This window comes from Patagioenas fasciata, unplaced genomic scaffold (assembly GCF_037038585.1).
Source record: "Patagioenas fasciata isolate bPatFas1 unplaced genomic scaffold, bPatFas1.hap1 Unplaced_1, whole genome shotgun sequence".
Taxonomy (NCBI): domain Eukaryota; kingdom Metazoa; phylum Chordata; class Aves; order Columbiformes; family Columbidae; genus Patagioenas; species Patagioenas fasciata.
The window spans coordinates 2,491,469-2,510,077 of NW_027288510.1; the positions used below are offsets into that span (position 1 = coordinate 2,491,469).

At 50.5% G+C, this 18,609-nt stretch overlaps 1 non-coding gene and 1 pseudogene across 1 annotated transcript; both read right to left on the reverse strand.

The window, feature by feature from the left end:
- Positions 1-470: 470 nt before the first annotated feature.
- On the reverse strand, positions 471-555 carry LOC139826728 (small nucleolar RNA SNORD45). The gene has a single exon (XR_011736872.1). It is a non-coding gene; the product is annotated as a small nucleolar RNA SNORD45 (small nucleolar RNA).
- Positions 556-12,758: 12,203 nt separating this feature from the next.
- LOC136115910 (dynein axonemal heavy chain 9-like) overlaps positions 12,759-18,609 on the reverse strand; it is an 85,975-nt pseudogene continuing 80,124 nt past the window's right edge.

Below are 18,609 nucleotides of genomic sequence, written 5' to 3' on the forward strand. Positions count from 1 at the left end.
CTGGGCTCACAGGAGATGTCACCCCCTCCAGAAGCCATCTGCTGTTCACAAGGCCACCAGTGCAGCAAGTCAACATTCATTTGATGCAACCAGTCTGTTAGAGCCAGTAATCCTGTGTAAAATCGATGCAAAATTACCACTGTGCTTAACTACAATGTGCCATGGAACAACCAGGCACTGACAAATCTCTCTGTTTTCCCTGGGAAATCACATTTGTGGCACTTTTACCCCCAAATCTCAGCAGCAGCGTTTGTTAACACCGGTTAACAGCTTTGGGTACCCAGAGCTGCCTTCAGCTCACGTGAAAACGTCTCCTCGTAACGCCCAGCGTGAGCCCAAGAACGACGCCTCCCCAACGCCCAAACTGAGGAACCTCAAGCAGTGCCCCCTTCTCCAAGGGCTGCGTTACAATCTGTGACAGAAAGGGGCTTCCACAGCCTGGAAAAGCTCCACAAGGAACTGGAGATTCCTGGGTCTCAGAGTAATTCTAGAGCTCAAGTGGTGACAGCCATCAGCTCCAGCTCAGACAATACATGCCAACGCCCATCACTGACCCAGGAAGGCAGCTCTTCCTGTCCTGCCCAACGCCTTCAAATCCAACACACTTTGTCCCTCCAACAGGAGGCAGCTGATTGATTTCTAACACCACTCTTCTCTGTCTACTTCGAGATGAACCAGACATACGTTATACAAGCAACCAAGTCCCCGCCTGGAAGCAGCGGAGCCTTTTGCCTTCTCCTTCCCACCCCACTTTGCAGGAGAAGGAAAACAAACGGCAGAAGAGACGCTGAGAAATTCAACCACCAAATGGAGAGGGAACCTTTGAGAGCGGGAAAACTTATCCATACAATGGAGAGAGCTACGCTGAATGAATAACACTGAAAATGAACCCTTCTTGCAGGGTAAAGTGCACAGCAATTCAAGACCTGCTGAAGAGACCCCTGCCATTCTCAGCAATAAACAACCCCCAAGGCTCAACCAGCCAGCCAGGGTCACTGCTCTAAATCCAAGCGCAGCTGCACCGACCTGAGCCAGCACGGACACAGCCGCCTCCCTTGGCCCACACGAAGCTGCACAGGCCACGCGCTGCTCCAACAGGAACGTGCTGGGGACACCCGGGTTTCTCATGGCGGCCTCTGCGCTGTCACCTGCACAAAGCACCAAGAGACCGGCAGCTGTGGGCTCAGCTCCGGGGGTTCCCGGGACCGGGGTCTCCAAGGGCCCGTTCGCACACGGATCTTTGTGCGCGCGCCCCGACCGCGGGCGCCTCTCCCGCCCCCATCCCGACCCGCCGCTCCCCGCCCCGGACCCGCCGCTCGCCCCCCCGGACCCGCCGCTCGCTCCCCCGGACCCGCCGCTCGCCCCCCCGGACCCGCCGCTCGCCCCCCCGGACCCGCCGCTCCCCGCCCCGGACCCGCCGCTCGCCCCCCCGGACCCGCCGCTCCCCGCCCCGGACCCGCCGCTCGCCCCCCCGGACCCGCCGCTCCCCGCCCCGGACCCGCCGCTCGGCCCCCCGGACCCGCCGCTCTCTCTCCCGGACCCGCCGCTCGCCCCCCCGGACCCGCTCAGCAGCCTCCGCTCGCCCCAGCCCTGTAGCCGGAAATTGCGTCACCGGGAGGGGCGAGCCGAGCGGCGCTGCCGGCAGGACCCCGACAGAGCTGTCCGATTATTCGCCTGACCCGCCAAATTTTTATACGAAATGTGAATGAGTTGAGCAGTTATTAAAATAACAAAGTCTCTGGCAGCCGTGCCGTCATGGTGGCTCAGAGAGTGGAAAACCCCCTGAACTGCAGGTCAGCCTCAGCTCTCAGATGAGCTCCTCCCCGCCCTCCGCACCGCTGACCCCGCAGCACAAAGCGCGACCGGCGCGTCCCGCGGGCGGACTCGGTGTCCGCGCTCGTTCGTCGCCTCCTCGCTGGCTGCAGCGGGACTGAGGGGCTGTGGGTTCCAAACCTGCGGTTTGCTGCCCTTGCACAGAGGAGAAGGCTCGGCTGCTGAGAACAGGTTCCGTGTTAAACTCGGCTGAAGAGAAGTTTCTCCTCCTGGGATCTCAGAACAGCAGCAGCTCCAAGGAACTGACAGAGCATGGGCCGCGGGCATTTCTCAGTGTCTGTGCTGAGAGGTTTGATCTGGGCGTTGTTAATGCCAGAAAGAGGTGGAAAGATAGAGAGATAAAGATGAGGGGTCGTGCTGCACAGAATTACAGCATTTTTGCAAATGAGGAACTGAAATACGTAGCTTACGCTTTTTCTATGGATAAACAACATTTAATCCAATTCCTTAACTGTATTCCTTGAACACGTGTTCGTTAGAGCACAAGCCAAACAGCGCTGGGTGCACGGGCGATTCACTCTTTGTACTGGACATTCACATTAACAGTGCTGATAGTGGTTACATCACCAATCCCGTGTCCATTTCAATTTCAATTCCCCTGGTCCTTGGGTTACTCCCCAGGTTCTTTCTCCCGTCCGTGGTCCTTTAACTCAAGAGCCGTGTGTCCACCCTTTCTCTGCAGTCCGAACGGCTGGTTCTGTAGTTAATAAGGCAAGAAAAGGTCCTTCCCATCGTGGGGTCAGAGTTTCCTCTTTCCAGGTTTTAATTAGTACTTTATCCCCAGGTTGTATTTTATGAATCGGAAACCCTAAAGGCAGAGTCTGATTTAAAATCTCTTTCTCTCTTCATTTAGTTCCTGCGACTATAAACTTCATATGCAATTTCAATTAGCTGAGCAATAGTTACATCCCTCAGCTCCTCCCTTTTGTAGTTTCTTACACTAATTTCAGACCCAGATCAGTCTGTGCGCAGAACAACACTGACTGCAACACAGCTAACCCAGAATTTCACATTCACATCACTTCCCCCTCTCATTTACTCTCATGTGTACAGATGCATCTGAACGGGGAGCGCGGTGGCACTTTAATAATGGAACCGGTTCTCATTTTGTAATTATCTCCCCGAACAAAATTCTTTTGGTACCAAATATAAACGTGCGAAGTAAAAGGCTGAGCTCAGACACGCAAACCGCATGCCAAGCTCAAATATACAAACAGATCACAATTACATTCATTCAAGACAATATCTCGATTTTAGCCTTGCGCCTTTGGGCCGCTCGCTGCTCAGCCGGGTGGAGGCACCGCTGGGGCTCCTGACAAACAGGGCAGTGCGGCTGGAGCCCCATCGGCACCCGCCCCGCTGCTCCAGCGAGCTGGGCTGGGCAAGGCTTTGATTGGTGTCCATCTGGGTGATACAACTGTTATCCCAAAACCAGGGGTCTGTACTCGCTGTGCATACGGAAGAAAAGCCACATTTAGTACACCGAGATGAGACACAGCCTGTCAAAAGCAGCACGAAAAACACACGTTCTCACTGTTTTCCCTACACACTACACTGAATTCTAAACAATGTAGCCTTGTATTAACTTTCCAAACATTTACATAATGTGTTTTCCAGTAAAACATAGGCTGTGTTGTAAATCCAAAGCGAGTAATGCCATGGTTTGCACAGTTCTGATGTGAATATTGGTGTTTGTGCCCAGCAACACATTGTATTTCATTGTGAATGCGCCAGAATATTTCCGGTCTGACTTTGTGTTGTACAGATAATGTCAGATTGGTTTTAGATCGTGTGGGTTCAAGGTTTGCACAGCTGAACGTGCTGCCGTGGTGTGCGTCTGTCTGTCCAGAGCCGGTAACGTGTATGTTTGTACAGCTTGTGTGTGATTTCTGTTTCTTGCAATAACAATTGTTTGGAGTGTGGTTTTTGCCATTTTCACATTGTATCACTCAGCTCTTGTTTTTCAATGCTTTTTTTTTTGCCTAATGGTTTTTGGAAAAGTTCTCAAAAACCACTGAGAAACCGTTATTGTTAAACTTGGTGCTGTTTCTTTCTTGTGAGTTGGGGCTTCAAAGAAATACCCAAACCAATACATTCCATACATTTGGAAGACAGTTCTGTGCAGCTAAATGATTCCTTTTCTTGTCCTTAAATACTTGGGCATTTGTGCTAGAACTGTGTAACAGGAGTGATATTGTTGGGGCACCTCTGAGTGTAAGTTTGTCTTGGATAGATTGCCATGAATGTAGACACTGCTGCTCCACAAAGTGATGTTCTGAAGTTCTGCATTTGATCTTTTCACTTCATCTGATGGAGCAGTGGAGTTTAATCGTTTGTCTGCAAATGAAACTCCCTAAAAGGCAGTGTACAGGGAACCTGCGGCAGGGAGCTCCTGATTCCCACCTGACTCCTCCAAAGGCCTCTCTTAAAAGTGAACAAAAGCCAACAAAAGCTGCGGCCCCTCCCTCCTGGGCCACTGCGGTGGGCGCCTCCCCTGAGACCACAGGAAGGTCCAGGCTCCTTGTCCTGAGTGGTCAGGGCATCGCTGGCAGGTGGCACCTGCTCGCCTGCTCACGGCCACTCTTGGGTGCCTTCATGGCCCAAAATCCCCGGGGATGCCACAGGGCCACCCACTTTTTCCTCGCAGAGGGCACCAGTGCCCAGGAGGCCTGGACATAGAGGTGGGCAGGGAAATGGAGATAGGCTGGTGTCGAGGGTTAAGATTGCGGGGTGACAATCAAACCCTGGCAGATGTGTTGTCAACCTCCTCTCCCCCCCACTTCCCCCTTTTGCCCCTCCCTCTCCCCCCTTCCCACTCAGCACAGGTGATTGAGAGGGAAAGAAGGACAGAGAGAAGAGAGTTGGAAAAGTTCAAGATGTTTTGCTAATGCTACTGATAAGAACAGAGAAAATAACACAAATATACAAAACCAATCTTGAAAGTCTCAGCAACTGCAGAGCCAGCACCCAAAGTCCTGGATTGGACTCTGCAGCCAACCGGAGCTGGATTCAGTCTCTCACTGGCCTCAGTTCGCAGGGACGACCAGCAAGGTCCTCTCCTGATGTCGGCCATGAGCAGAAGGGAAGGAAAAAGGCAAAAGGGAAGGAAAAGGGACGAGATCCTCGTGATCTCCCGCTTTTATATGAAGTATTCACGTGAATGGAATGTTATACACAGTTGGTCATCAGTTTCTCGTTGCCCCTCTCGTGAGATGTCCATCCGTGCTTATCAATAAGTTTTTATTCCATTGCTACGTTTATGTCCTGGTTTTGTTAAAAACAAGTTTCTCTTTTAGTGAATTTGCCTGTCAGCTAAAGCCTTCATGTCAGCTGCATTTTCCTGGAGAACCCAACACATGTTTTGGTTAAACCTAGCAAGGGAATGCAAACTTATTGATAAGCACGGATGGACATCTCGCGAGGGGGGCAATGAGAAAACTGATGACTGAGCGACTGAGCAATGGTGAATAACATTCTGTTCACGTGAATACTTCATATAAAAGTGGGAGATCACGAGGATCTCGCCCCTTTTCCCTTTCTTTCCTCATGGCCTTTTTCTTGTTTTGTTAACTACAGAACCAGCTGTTTGGAGGGCAGAGAAAAGATGGACACACGTCTCTCAAGCTAAAGAACCCCTGACGGAAGAAAGAACCTTGAAAGTATCTCAAGAACCGGGCAAACTGAAATTGAAGTTGACTCGGGGTTGTAAATGGACTGTGGTATAAGCATATCCACAAAGGGAACTTACCAACAGGATTGTGTAAGAAATGTCTAAGAACACAAGATCAGGAAACCAGAGCTCGGTTGAGGATTCCAGTTGCCACTGGAAGAAGAGAAAAAGAATAGCCAAGAATGGTGGGAGGTATTTACTGAAGGGGTGAATGGGAATTTAGAGAGTCCACCAGTGATGAAAAGAATAGAGTGCAGACAGAGAAACCGAATTCCGTGTTGCTCCTGTTGTTCCTGGGAAGTGAAGGCCAAGAGTTGGGAAACGATAATCGCCACGCTAACGACAAAAACAGGAAAGGCGGGGACACGGCCCTCGCTGCCGAGAAGACGACGAACTCGGCTGCCGGCTGCAACCTGCTCGGCCAGAGAGCGTGGAAACCTGGACCTGATCCTCTTGCCAGGAGCGGTGACTTATTCTTCCCAACTTAGCCTGGCTAATCCCTGTACCAAGTGCTACGAGCGTGTGAGAATAGGAAGACTAACCCAGTATGTTCTACATTATCACACTCGTATTAATTCTGGATGTTATGATAGAACAAAATTGGAGAAGTGTGAAATCCAAGGGCAGAAATTATGGGTAGCAACTAACCTAGAGAAAGGTGGACTCGCTGTAGGCTCTGCCTCCTGCCCTAGGGGAGAACAGAGGATCTGTTTTACACAAGCTGGTAGGAGGGGCTATTCAGATGGAGGGGGAGTGCAAGACAAAACTTGAAACAGAGAGGAGTTTAATAAATGCCCCATAGGAGGAATGCAAACTTGGAAAGATGGTGAATGGCCTGCACAAAGAATATTTGAATACTATGATCCAGCCACATGGGCCCAAGATGGAAACTGGGGATCCCGTACCCCTATATATATGCTAAACCAAATTATTCGGTTGCAAGCAGTGGTTGAAATAATAAGCAACCAGACGGCTGAGGCACCGAATCTCATAGCGAGACAATTGTCTCAGACCAGAGCTGCAGTGTACCAAAATCAGGGAGCGTGAGATTGGCTTTTAGCTGAAGAGAGGGGGGCGTCTGTGGGAAACTGAATACTTCGGAGTGTTGTTTGGAAAGAGATAACGATGGGGAAGCCATAATGAAAATAGCAGAGGAGATAAAACGCGTTGCACATGTACCAGTACAGAAATGGAATTCTATACTTACTAGCCATTGGTGGGGTAACTTATTTGGGGGAGCCTGGTGGAAGAAAATAGGCTTCACGATAGTATGTGCATTTCTGGGTTTACTGTTTGTGCCACGTATGACCCCCTGCTTTGTTCGGTTAATACATTCAGTAGTCCAAGCCATGCAAATCTCAGGCACGCCTACAGATCCTGAAATGGCAGCAAAAGGAACGGGGTATAAACTAATGATTTTAAAAGATAACACCAAACTGGACCTGGCCATCGCACTGGGAAGAAGAAACCCAAAAGGAAAGCGCTAGGAACTGCAGTGAGCGGGGTCACCACGCCAAAGAGCGCGAGCTCCCGCTGCAGCCCAACAGATGCCATTGCTGCCGGGGCACCAGCCACCCGGTCATCAGCTGCCCCAGAAGAGCAACACGAATGTTTTGTTCAACATGAGAATTTGTTTGTTCTTTGAGGGAGAAAGATAAGTCTTCTCCTGTCGAAGCAGCCTTCTTACTTGTGGTCCGAGAAAAGGTTAAATAGGGAATCATCACGTTAGTACAAGAATTTACTAACCTTCCCGAAAAGGGGGGAACTGACAGAGGGAACTAACTAACTAACTAACCCATTATGTTAAGAAAAAACAGAACCTCGTCGAATGCCAAGGTAAGAGGTTTTACAGCACCTAGATGTAAACTTGAGAAGACGAGATAACAAAGATTTACAGCAAAAGGGGGAACCAGTCTGATTTCAATCGACTTGGCAGCTTGGGTTCCAGTCCACTCAACATAATGAGCCAAAGGTAAAGAGGTCACTGTGACGAGGCTGAAGGAGCCTTCATCCAAAGACCCTCCTCAAGACCACCAGATGGCACTGCGCAGGTGCAACAGGGAGGGGTCAAGGAGGAGACTACGGAAATGATCACCTGGGACTCATTTTAAGAAGAAGCGGGAAAGGTTATGAATATGTAGAGGCGTTCCTGGGGTCATTATGAATACGTAACACCTTACTGTATTAAACACACCTCATTCAGCTTCTTTGGGGAACTGAGAACTTGCTGAGCTGACACCAAGTCCTGCTGTGTCCCTGTCACCCGCAGAGTGCCCGCATCCTCCCCACGGTAGCGGGCATTGTGACAAAGGTTCTATGTCAGCTGGGTGTGGCAGCCGAGCGCCCCCTAGGGGAGGGGGAGCCTGTCAGCCCCGGGCCTGTCACTGCCTGCTGTCCCCCCTGTCAGCAGCGAGGCCTCGGAAAAGTTTCCAAAACATGCCCAGACTTGGGTCCAGCGTGGCCAAAAGTCTCCAAGAGACAAGTCGGAAAGAAGGATATGGAACAAAGGGAGAAAGCGAAGGGAGCAAGCCAAAGGGAGGGAAGAGGAAAATCTAGTGCGGGGCTGCAGGACTGAAATGGAGGAATGGAAAGACAAAAGCCAGGAAGCAGGAGAGTTTGAGAAAAGGAGAGAGGAAAGAAGAGACATGCAGCCAGATGAGGGGTCAGTGAGAGAGGCTGGGACAGAGAACAGGATGAGAAGGAAATAAGGCAAGGCTGGGCCAAAGGACGTTTCCTTGCTTTATATTTTCTACCACATACATCTGGAGACGAGCAGGGAAGCCATCAGACCTGATGGATTAGGCCCAAACAAAAACCCCGGCTACTTGAGACACTTAGACTAAGCCTAAAATGCAAAGATCTCTCCATAAGGATGGGTTTTATACTCTACTTCCACAATCTGCTGGCAGTACAAAAGAATAAGCGGCAGATCTACTTAGGCTGAGTCACGGTGGTTTTGTGCAGAAGGATATGGAACAAAGGGAGAAAGCAAAGGGAGCAGGACAAAGGGAGGGAAGAGGAAAAACTAGTGCTGAGCTGCAGGACTGAAATGGAGGAGGTTTTGCATTTTCTTATGATACAGTTGTATAGGTGGCTTCAAGCCTAGACAACACGATTTCACGTTTTTCTTCTGGAGTTATGCATTTGCTGTTCTTTCTTTCTTCTTGTTCTTTTAGCAGGATCATTTTATCTGAGCATGGCAGTGGCCCTAAAGGCACTTGCTTTGATAGAGCTGTCCAATAAGGTGTTGAACAAGTCCTCGCAGACACGCAATGATGTAGCACGCTATAGAAATCAGTGCTTCTGTTACTTCGATTAAAGAAGTAATTTCTCTCAATATTCCAAACCAAGATTCTAACAATCCCATGAGTGGACTATCTACACCTGAATTCTCAGCCAATTCTTCTGCTGAAGCTGTGGTTAGACATATATCACCTTTTTCTGCCAACATCGTATCTGGGACCATGTTATTTTCCCATGCCATTCTACTAGTAGCATCTAATTGCTTGGTGATTCATTTAACTGCTTGTCTAGTATAACTTATAAATAAATGTTATTTATCCCGTCTACATTCTTGTTTGTAGTTACCTACCAAAACAAAAAGGACTCAGAACCCGCAGCTAACTTGACTTCTTGCTTTGTGTTCCTTGGGGACTCCTCTGGGGACCCCAATCTAATTGAAATAAACCCTGTCATCAGAGGAAAGCCCTCAACTCCTTTTTCTGTTGCCCTGATGGATCACAGGGTTCAAATGCCAGGGTAAAAGGAATTTCCAATTGTACGACGTCACAGGTACCTTCCCAGTGGGGGATAAAATGGAATGAAGTGTCATCTTCCCACAGTACCACCAAAGATCCACTCAAGAAGCATTTGAGGACATATGAGGACCAACTTCCCGTGTCTCTGCACACCTACTCATGTTCCTAGGAACTTGGTATCATTCCTGCCGCGTCGTGAGAGACAGGCAGTATGATTTCCAATTATTCCTGAAAATGCCAGGGGAATTTTGATATTTTTCCCTGCAAAGCTGGAAACAGTAGGGAGAGAGTATGACACGACTTATTTCTCCATGCCGTAGAGTCTTGGCATAAGGCTAAGACGCACTCCATCCCCTGTCAATCTTCGCTCCACCCCAGAGGGAAGGGTACCACTTGGGCCACAGGCCTTCCTGCTGCACAGGCATAGCAATTGCTCGTTTAGGCTTTGCACCATATATTTGATCCATTCTACCCAGGCATTTGTACCTCCATATATTTTGAACCTTCCCAGGGCATCTTTTCTACTAATGTCTATTTGTGATCCATAAACCCCACTTACTGAATCATCTGCTCTCTGTCTTGCAATTAGCAAAGGGTTGCACTGCAGAGACTCACATCCTGGGAGAGACTGTCCTTTAGATAGGGTCATTTTTCTTTGCAACTCTATAACCGTTCATTGCTCACTGTCCATCCCCTAAACTCTGTGCTCCAAATAACACTGTACCAGGAGGGGCAATGAGAGACAGTAACAAAAACTGTGCACTTCTTTAAATCATCCTTAGACTCAGGCCCCTTGGACACGTTTCTTTTCATAACTCCATTCTCTTCAGCTCTGTACATCCCCACAGTTAAGGATGTGGCAATCATCTACTCAAATTGTTAGGGAACCTTCAGTTTCAGTGACGTTTGTTAAGTAACCCATTTGTAAATTCTACATACACAGGATTAACAATCCCCAAAGGTTTCATTTCATTTTCATCTCTGTATCTTTAGTCGAAGGGGGTCATCAGTTGTCAATACTTGCCACTCGTCATTGTCCTTTGGAGGTTCCATTGGCTCTTTAATCCGTGTCTAATGAGTCCACCCTTTCTCAGCTGGTCGTACCACTGTCTCGGTGAGCAGCAGAACTTGAAATGCTCCTTCCCAATCTGGCTGAAGCTTCCGTTTCTTTCCAGGATTTGACCAGGACCCAGTTTTCAGGCTGAAACTTGTGAGCTGAAAACTCTAAAGGCAGAGTTTGTGCCAGAAGGCCTTGTGCCTGAGAGAAGATAGGCAAGACAACCCGAGTATACAGTTTTTGAGAAATAAATCCTTAGTTTCAAACTGTGGAGGTCCACCTGTTCTTAAACTTTTGCTACCACTGCTGCTGCGGCAGTGCTCAGGAGGAAAGCTTCTCCCCATCTGGCAAGGTGATCAACCAACACTAGTATGTATTTAATTCCACCAGCTACAGGCAAATCACCTTGAATATTTTGAGAGAGTTGTAAACTTGGACCCTGCCCTCCTGCAGGCTGCTTTTTAAGTGCCTTTTTATTTCTTCTTTTACAAACCACCCATCTTTCACAAATTTGCTTGGCTATACTATAAATTCCCGTATTATGTCACACATTGCTTGTGTTCCCCAATAACTCTCCTGATGTAGAATCGCTGATACCTCCCTCATGGTTTGCTTATTTAACATTTCTCTACCATCTGGGAGTACCCATTTCCCACTCTGTTCCCTGGTTCCTAATTCTTGGAGGACTTCTTCTTATTTTTCATCAAAAACTGGAATTTCCTGTGAGGCCAGGACCTCAAGCGTGAGATAACTTACAGTTATCACTTCAGGTTTTAAGGCTGCTTCTCAGGCCATTTCATCTGATAACCAATCTCCCCTGACACAAAAGGAGTTTCCCCTCTGATGTCCCAATGGACATCATGCACTACAGCCACTTCTATTGGTGACATCAGATTATGTAACACTTGTCCAACTGGTTCTTCACAAACCAATTCTTTCCCTTTGCTATTCATTAGACCCCATTCTTCCCAGATTTTCCCAAAGGTGTGCACTACTCCAAATGCATATCTAGAACCGTTACAGATGGTACCTTCTTTTCCATCTAACATTTGCAGTGCCTGATTGACAGCGTATAGCTGGCATGTTTGAGCTGACCAGTTATTAGGTAACCTGCCCGTTTCTTATTTCACCACTCACACCTTCAACGATGGCACACCCATTGTGTCTTTTCCCCTGAATTATCCCTGAAGTCCCATCTATGAGGAGGTGCAGCCCATTGTCATCTCTCCTCAGGAAAGCAGCAGGGTTTAATTTCCTGCTTTCTTTCACCAGAAGAGCGGTGCCTGCTGCAGTTTGCACACACTCAAGACACTGGCTCTAAGAGCTTAGATAAGTGTGCCACTGGCTGTCGCTTCCCCCCAGCCCACTTGCTGGTGGAGCAGTGTGGGAGGCAGAACAGGCCACCCTGTGCAAGCATTGCTCAACAGTACCAAAAACATCTCTGTATTATCAACACTGCTTTTAGCACGAATCAAAAAACATAGTCCCATACTAGGTACCACAAAGAACATTAACTCCACCCTGGCCAAAACCAACACAAACTTCCAGGTAATAGAATAGCTCTCAAATTTTCTCCTTATCACCCCCCCAGGCAGTAACTGTGCTTCCACACCCAGAGCCTGTAAAACGTTTGTCTCTAATAAATAAGCTGGGGAATCTTCCACTAATATATTCCTTCCCCACACACTTTTAATTCTTATTATCACAGATAGGGCTGGAGCGCCGCTCCCCGCGGCCGCCGTCCTGTCCGCGCCAGAGACCGCCCCGCCGCCATCTCTAGTGAGGGCACAGCGGCCACGCTCTCCCCGCCCCACCACAGACACCTCATCAGCCACCGCCCGAACGGCGCCGGTACCCGAGGAGGAGGACTCGAAGGACGTTAACTCCCCCTCCTCGGCGGGGTGCGCCGCCCGCTTCCCAAGAGCGGCTCCCAGAGCGACCAGCTCCCCTCCTCCCCGGCGGCACGGGGCACGGCCTCAGTGCGGCGGCTTCACTGCCCGCGCCCAAGATGGCGGCGCGACGGGAGCGGGAAAGCGTGAGGCGCTGCAGGCGTCAGGCCCGGCCCGGGAGCCCCCAGCCGCTCCTGCTCCCACGCACCCCCCCCGTTTGCTTTACATTTGTGTATCGTATATAAATGCAGGGACAAGGAGCAGCGGCACGGAGCAGGCTGCTGGGTACGAGGTGTTCCCTCAGCACACACACCCACACCCCCCCGTCCCGGGCCGGGCCGCTCCGCACGAAAGGGAAGGTGAGGGAAAAACAAAAACTAAAGGCACAGAGGCGTCCCGGCTGAAGCCGAGCTGTGCTCATCTACCCTTTGAATGACAATTCCAAAGGCACATCCCCACTCACGAAAGCTGGCGGCTCCGCAGGGTCCCCAGCAGACACAACCACCGGCCGGCGGGGCGGGGGGGGGTTCCCGCAGGGTCCGCAGTCTGAGGACAACGCTCCGCCCACAGCCCCGCACCGAAACCGCCGGAAGGTCCCACAGCCTCCTTGTCAAGCCCAAGGGAATCCGAGCTGGGCCCGTATACGGTCAGTGCTCCAGAAGCTTCTCCGCTCCCAGGCGTTTCACTAAACGAGGGCTCCGTCTGTCAGCCGAGGGCTGTGGGCGTGACCAGAGCGCCCATCAACCGGAAGTGCCGGGCGCTTTCCTGCGGCTGCAAAGTGCTGCGACACGGGGCTGTGGGCCCCCCGGGGCGGGGCGCGGAGCTGCTGCGTCCCCCCAGTTCTGGGTCCCCCGACCCAGAGCAAAGCGCTCCCCTCCTCCGGCTGCCGACAGTCAGCCCGGCTTCTTGCACAGCCCCCTGGTTACCCCCTCACCCCGTCCCCCCAGTTAGTCCCTAGCTTCAGTGCTGGAGAGCCTGGCTTCCGCACTCCTTTGTTTTGCTAGGAAGAACCTGTCCTCACCCAGGGCTATGCTGGAGCTGGTTCAGCTTGGTGTGGTGGAAGCAGATCCAGGAACTACCACAGCTGCTCCTTGAGCAGCCCCATCTCTCTGCCAGCTCCTGCACCCCTCATTCCAGTGGGTCCTCCAGATACCCCGATAGTTGACACCCTGGGGGCAGCGCATCCCACCACCACCCGCCCAGACCACGCGCTTTCCAGCTTTGCCTGGTGGGACTCAACTCCTGCAGCCTGGAGTATCCAGGAAGGGAATTTGGCAAGGCCCCCTCAGAGTGATGCAAAGGGAACAGAGGCCAGCAGAGCTGCGCGCGTTTCTACACATTCATGTGCCTTGGTACAGCCCAGATGACCACCAGTTGGGTCACTGTTGGACTTGTTTTAAGCCCTGACATAACGTGCTCCAGACCTGGTCTGTCATTTGTCATTCTGCAGCCCCCTGCTGCAGGGATGAAATGAGGCATCTCCTCCAATTACAAAGTCTGCCACTGTGCCTTGCCATGACCCTGTGGCTTCACCCAGCCAGGCCTTGGAGATCTTCCCCTGCCCATCCCGCAGTTCCTCACCCAGAAGCGGACATCACTTTGAGCCTGCGCAAAACGTCGTTGGAGCTGCTCCAGCTCATTTTGGCACTGCAGGATCTCAGCTGCTTTCTCTGCCTCGTACTGATCCAGGAGCACCTTGGCTTGCTCCATCATTTCCCTGTCCTTCTCTTGGGACTGCTGCAGGTCCTTGCGCGTCCTCACCAGCAGCTTGTAGCGGGAAATGACGTCCTGGATGTCCTCAAACTGCAGCACAAGGATCCTGGGTTTAGTAATGCCCCTGCCCTCCCCTCATGACTGCAAGTCTCGTGCTGTTTGGCACCCTGTCCTGACCAGGGACAACACCTCCCCCAGCTGAAAGATTTCCCCTCTTGGCGAGCCTGCTGCCCCAGTTGGTTTGTGAGCGTCGCCACATTCCCTGTTTGATGGCCCCATTGTGCCGGTCCCAGAGCTGCCACTGCCAGCAGCAAGGGGAGATGTCGTACCACCCCCCAGTGCTCTGATAGGAAACAAAGCACAAGTGCAGCTGCCAGGGCCAAGTCACCCAGCCATGGGAGTGGGGCAGCCGGGCCGGAGGAGTGCGAGCGATGCAGGGAGGGACGCCCGCACACCCTTGAGAAGGGCTCAGCTTTCCCGACAGCTGCCTGGGCTCCCATTCTTGGGCAGCTTGGCCCTCCTCCCAAACCATCCATGTCACGTGAAACAGTGACACAAAGGGGTCCCCATGCCCCTCAGCTCTGTGCTGTTCCCCCTTCTAACACTTTTTCTTGGGTTTTCTCAAGCTTTTGTCTCCTTTTCTGCTTTTCCTCCCCTCACTCTGGTCCCCTTGGCTCACCTGGCTTGCAGGGAACCTCCTCCCATCCCACCTGAGGTCTCTGGGTTTGACCAAGTGTCATGATTTCCCTGGACTTGCCTTATCTCCTCCAGGTTTAACATCCACATACAGCCCTCCCTGAGGCCATGATCTGTCTCTCATGTCCAAACTCACCTGTGGGGAGATCTTCACCACATCCTCCAGGTAGTTTTTGAAGATGGAGTGCTTCTGCACTTGGCTGCTGAGCTTCTGGTGTTCCTTTTTCAGGGCTTTGAGTTTCTTCTTAGCCCTCAAAAGCTCCATCTCCTTTTGTGTTTTCTCCTCTCTTTCTCTCACGGCTTTCTTCAGAGCTTGGACTCGCAGCTGATCGTCTTCCTAGTGATGTTTCCCCCACCAATACACACACACACAGAAGGAAAGGAAGGCAAGGGCAGATGGAGCTGGGTCACCCAGCAGCACTGGGAGGAGATACACTCACAGGGGACAGAGCAGTGCTGCAGCACCCCGGGGAACATCTTCCACATCTTTCCACACAAGCAGAGCTGTGGAGCCCTGTGTGTCCTTGTCTGCAGTGGCTGTGCTGCTCTGGCTGAAAACGAGTTCATTTCCTTCCTGCAGTTAGAAACCTTTCTTTATCACAGCTAGCACGCTCATTATTTGGAAGGCATCCAAATGCACCCAAAGCATTTCAAGATGAAAGAAACCTGTGAGCGTCCCCAGGTCATGAGCAAGGGAAAGAACACGTTTCAGAGCCAATATATTCCTATTGCTTCACTGAGGTTATACCGCCCATGACACAAACTCCGTGCTGTCAGACCACAGACTAGTGCAGAGATCATTGCTAAAAATGCAGTTGCAACCAAAGAAAGATTTTCTAAAGCTTGATTCCTATGTCTTATCTTGATTTCAGAATTGAAATAGTTGCTTTTAAAGGAAATTATCAAACTTAAAAAAAATCATGTAGGAAGATACATCACAGGTGACAATCTGTCACTACAGTGGTACTAATCAAGGTGAAATTAAGCCGTATTCAGTGTAAAGCACACACACACACATTTATATGAAAAGAATTGCAACCATCATTTCTATGTTTCTTTTTAATGAAATATTTTCTTCTATTTTGTGGTTCTTCTATGTGAGCCACAATCTACCTCCATGTCACACGTTCAATGTGATTTTGTTAGTCTGCAGAAAGACACAGGGCAATACTCATCCTTCAAAATCTCCCCGGAAACATCAATGGCTCTTTCAAAAGAAAAAGCTACTTTCCTGTTTTAATTAAATGCTTCAGAAGCATTCAGCGAGATTTAACCTGAAGAACATGAAAGCATAAAACTCCTTCAGCGGTTGCATAAAACAGATCTAAATCGGCACAGGAAGGGACTTTTCTGCTGTTTGTCTTTGACCCCGGATATCTGAGCATCTCAGAGTCCCAAACGCATTTGTCGGCAAAGCAGCCGCCTGTGCCGCAGCCGGGCTGCACGCGGCTCTTCCAACGCAGGCACACAGATATTCAAGATGAAGGGTCTTTTTTCCCAAGTTTCCCAGTACCCAAGCACGCAGCAGGTGAACTCCGCACTTTTGGGGAACACTTTCCTGCCCTTTTTCATGTGTCTGTGAAAACTCACCCGAAATCTAAACAGTTCTGAAAATCCAGGCTAAAGCAATTTGCTGAAGGTCACTTAAGAAGGTCTGAGAGTACGAAATGTGGAACAGAGCACAACTCTGCATGTCCAAAGCAAAAAGCTTAACCATTTGACTTCTATATTTATCACTGCATGCTACATTGGGATAGATGCAAACAGATATTTTACTTTATATACAGATTACAGCCAATCAGAGAATCCTGCATCACTTCTAGACATACCTTTGTACTGGGATGCAGCTGCCACCAGCTCCACCAGCAGTAGCAGCTTCAACAACACAGAGACCAACCTGCATCCCTGAAGATGGGCAGAGCAGGCAGGATGGTCTCCTGGAGATACAGGCCGAGTCTCTTGGGAAAGAGAGCGGTTCAAACACAGCATCTCCCCTGCCGCTGGGAGGAAGAGCAGCACGGCCGCTTGCCTTTCAGGGCTGCTGCAGGCCCAGGCTGCAGGTCACAAAGCAGGGGCCACACGTTTCAGTGAGTTTTGCCAGGTCACAGGACAGGCTCGGCAGCTGTGCACATATCCCTCACCCAAAACAGGGCACGGGAGGAGCTCTGCACATGAAGAGCTGCAATGTGGGAACGCAACTGCCTAAGTCCAGACCTCCACCTGCATCTTCCCTGCAGGTCTAGCATGTCGGATATTTTAAAAACATGGAAAAATTGGGGCTTTCCACTGAGATTATATCAATGCGTTCAGTTTTTGGCCCCTCACACCAAGAAAGGCCTTGAGGTGCTGGAGAGAGTTGAGAGAAGGGAGCGGAGCTGGTGAGGGGCTGGAGCACAAGTGTGATGGGAGCGGCTGAGGGACCTGGGGGGTTCAGCTGGAGAACAGGAGCTGAGGGGAGACCTTCTGATCTCTGAACTGCCTGAAAGGAGCTTGGAGCCAGGGGGGTCGGGCTCTGCTCCCCAGGAACAAGCGCCAGGAGCAGAGGAAACGGCCTCAAGTTGCACCAGGGGAGGTTGAGGTTGGATCTGGGGAACAATTTCTTCCCCAAAGGGCTGTGGGGCATTGGAACAGGCTGCCCAGGGCAGTGCTGGAGTCACCAGCCCTGGAGGGGTTGAATAGATGGAGATGACACTCTCAGGGACATGGGGCAGTGCCAGGGTGGGTTAACTGTTCAACTTGATGATCTTGAGGGGCTCTTCCAACCAAATGATTCTGTGATTCTATGATAACGGTGCCTTTGTGTGCAAGAGGGGGAGCTTGAGTCAGCAGAATCAGCTGCTAGAACCAGCTCCAACACCACCGCCTGGCAGGGCAGAGCTCAAGCACCAGTCAGTCTCCTGCAGCCCTGTTCCATTGCTCAGAGGAAGAACTGGCTCGCTCGGAGCTGACAGCCAGTGCGGAAGCCAAAATGCAAAGCATTAAGGGCAATTAAGGCACTGGATGTGAGCTGGGGCTCCAGCTAGTGTGAACAGAAGCCATCATCTCTCAGTGTCTTATCTGTGAAGTAGTGACAAGGGCATTGCCCCTGCAGAGGACTAGGAGGCTGCGTATTTTGAAGATACAATAGACTGCAATGCATAGCGATGGACTGATAATGGAGACATGCGCTGCTTTTTTAGAGCTTTTCACTATTAACTTTTCATAATTTCTAAACCTGCAAAGCTACTGGCATATTCCTGTCTTTTTTTTTTTTAATGATACGATTTTTGAGTAATATAGTTTTGGCTCATCAGTACTTGATCAAGCTTTTAAGTAACAAAAAGGAGATGAGACCTGTGAAGAGGGTATAGCAATACGAGCAGTGCCTACCCTGATGTATGAAAACAGCCAATGCAAAATCATTTTCATTACTGAAACTTGCTGCAGTGCAGGAAACATATTCCAAAAAAATGAGAGGATGTAACGTGCTGTGCGCACGTGGTTCGCATCTCAGCAGCACCTGGTACCTCCCATTCATGCCACCAGAGCTGCATCTGCTGACACTCACCAGTCGATTCGCAAGAGCAATGGTACACGCTGTCGCTTCGGCTTCTTGCTGACACTTGAGTTTGTCGGAAGTGGCCTTCTCAAACTTGGCTGTGAGCTTCCTCAGGTTCTCGTTGAGGCGCTGTACATGAGAAAAGAAAATAAAAGGAGAAAATCACAGCACAGTTTTAAGGCAAACCCTTCTGGAGAGATACTCCCCCTGCGGCAGCAGGAGCAGCGCGGAGCAGCCGGGTCCTGGGTTACATTGTGTGCTTGGAACTCACACCCTCAGCGCAGGGCACAGGCGAAGAACCTGCAAAACTAATGTATTTGGTGTGAATTTAAACTGGGAAAAGGGGTCCTTATGGCCAAGCACCTATGAGTGGTGCTATAGCTATGAACAGGGCAGCTAAGAAAACCAAGTCTTTTGTTCTCTGATGCTGCAGCCCCTCTGGTCTCGGTCCAGTC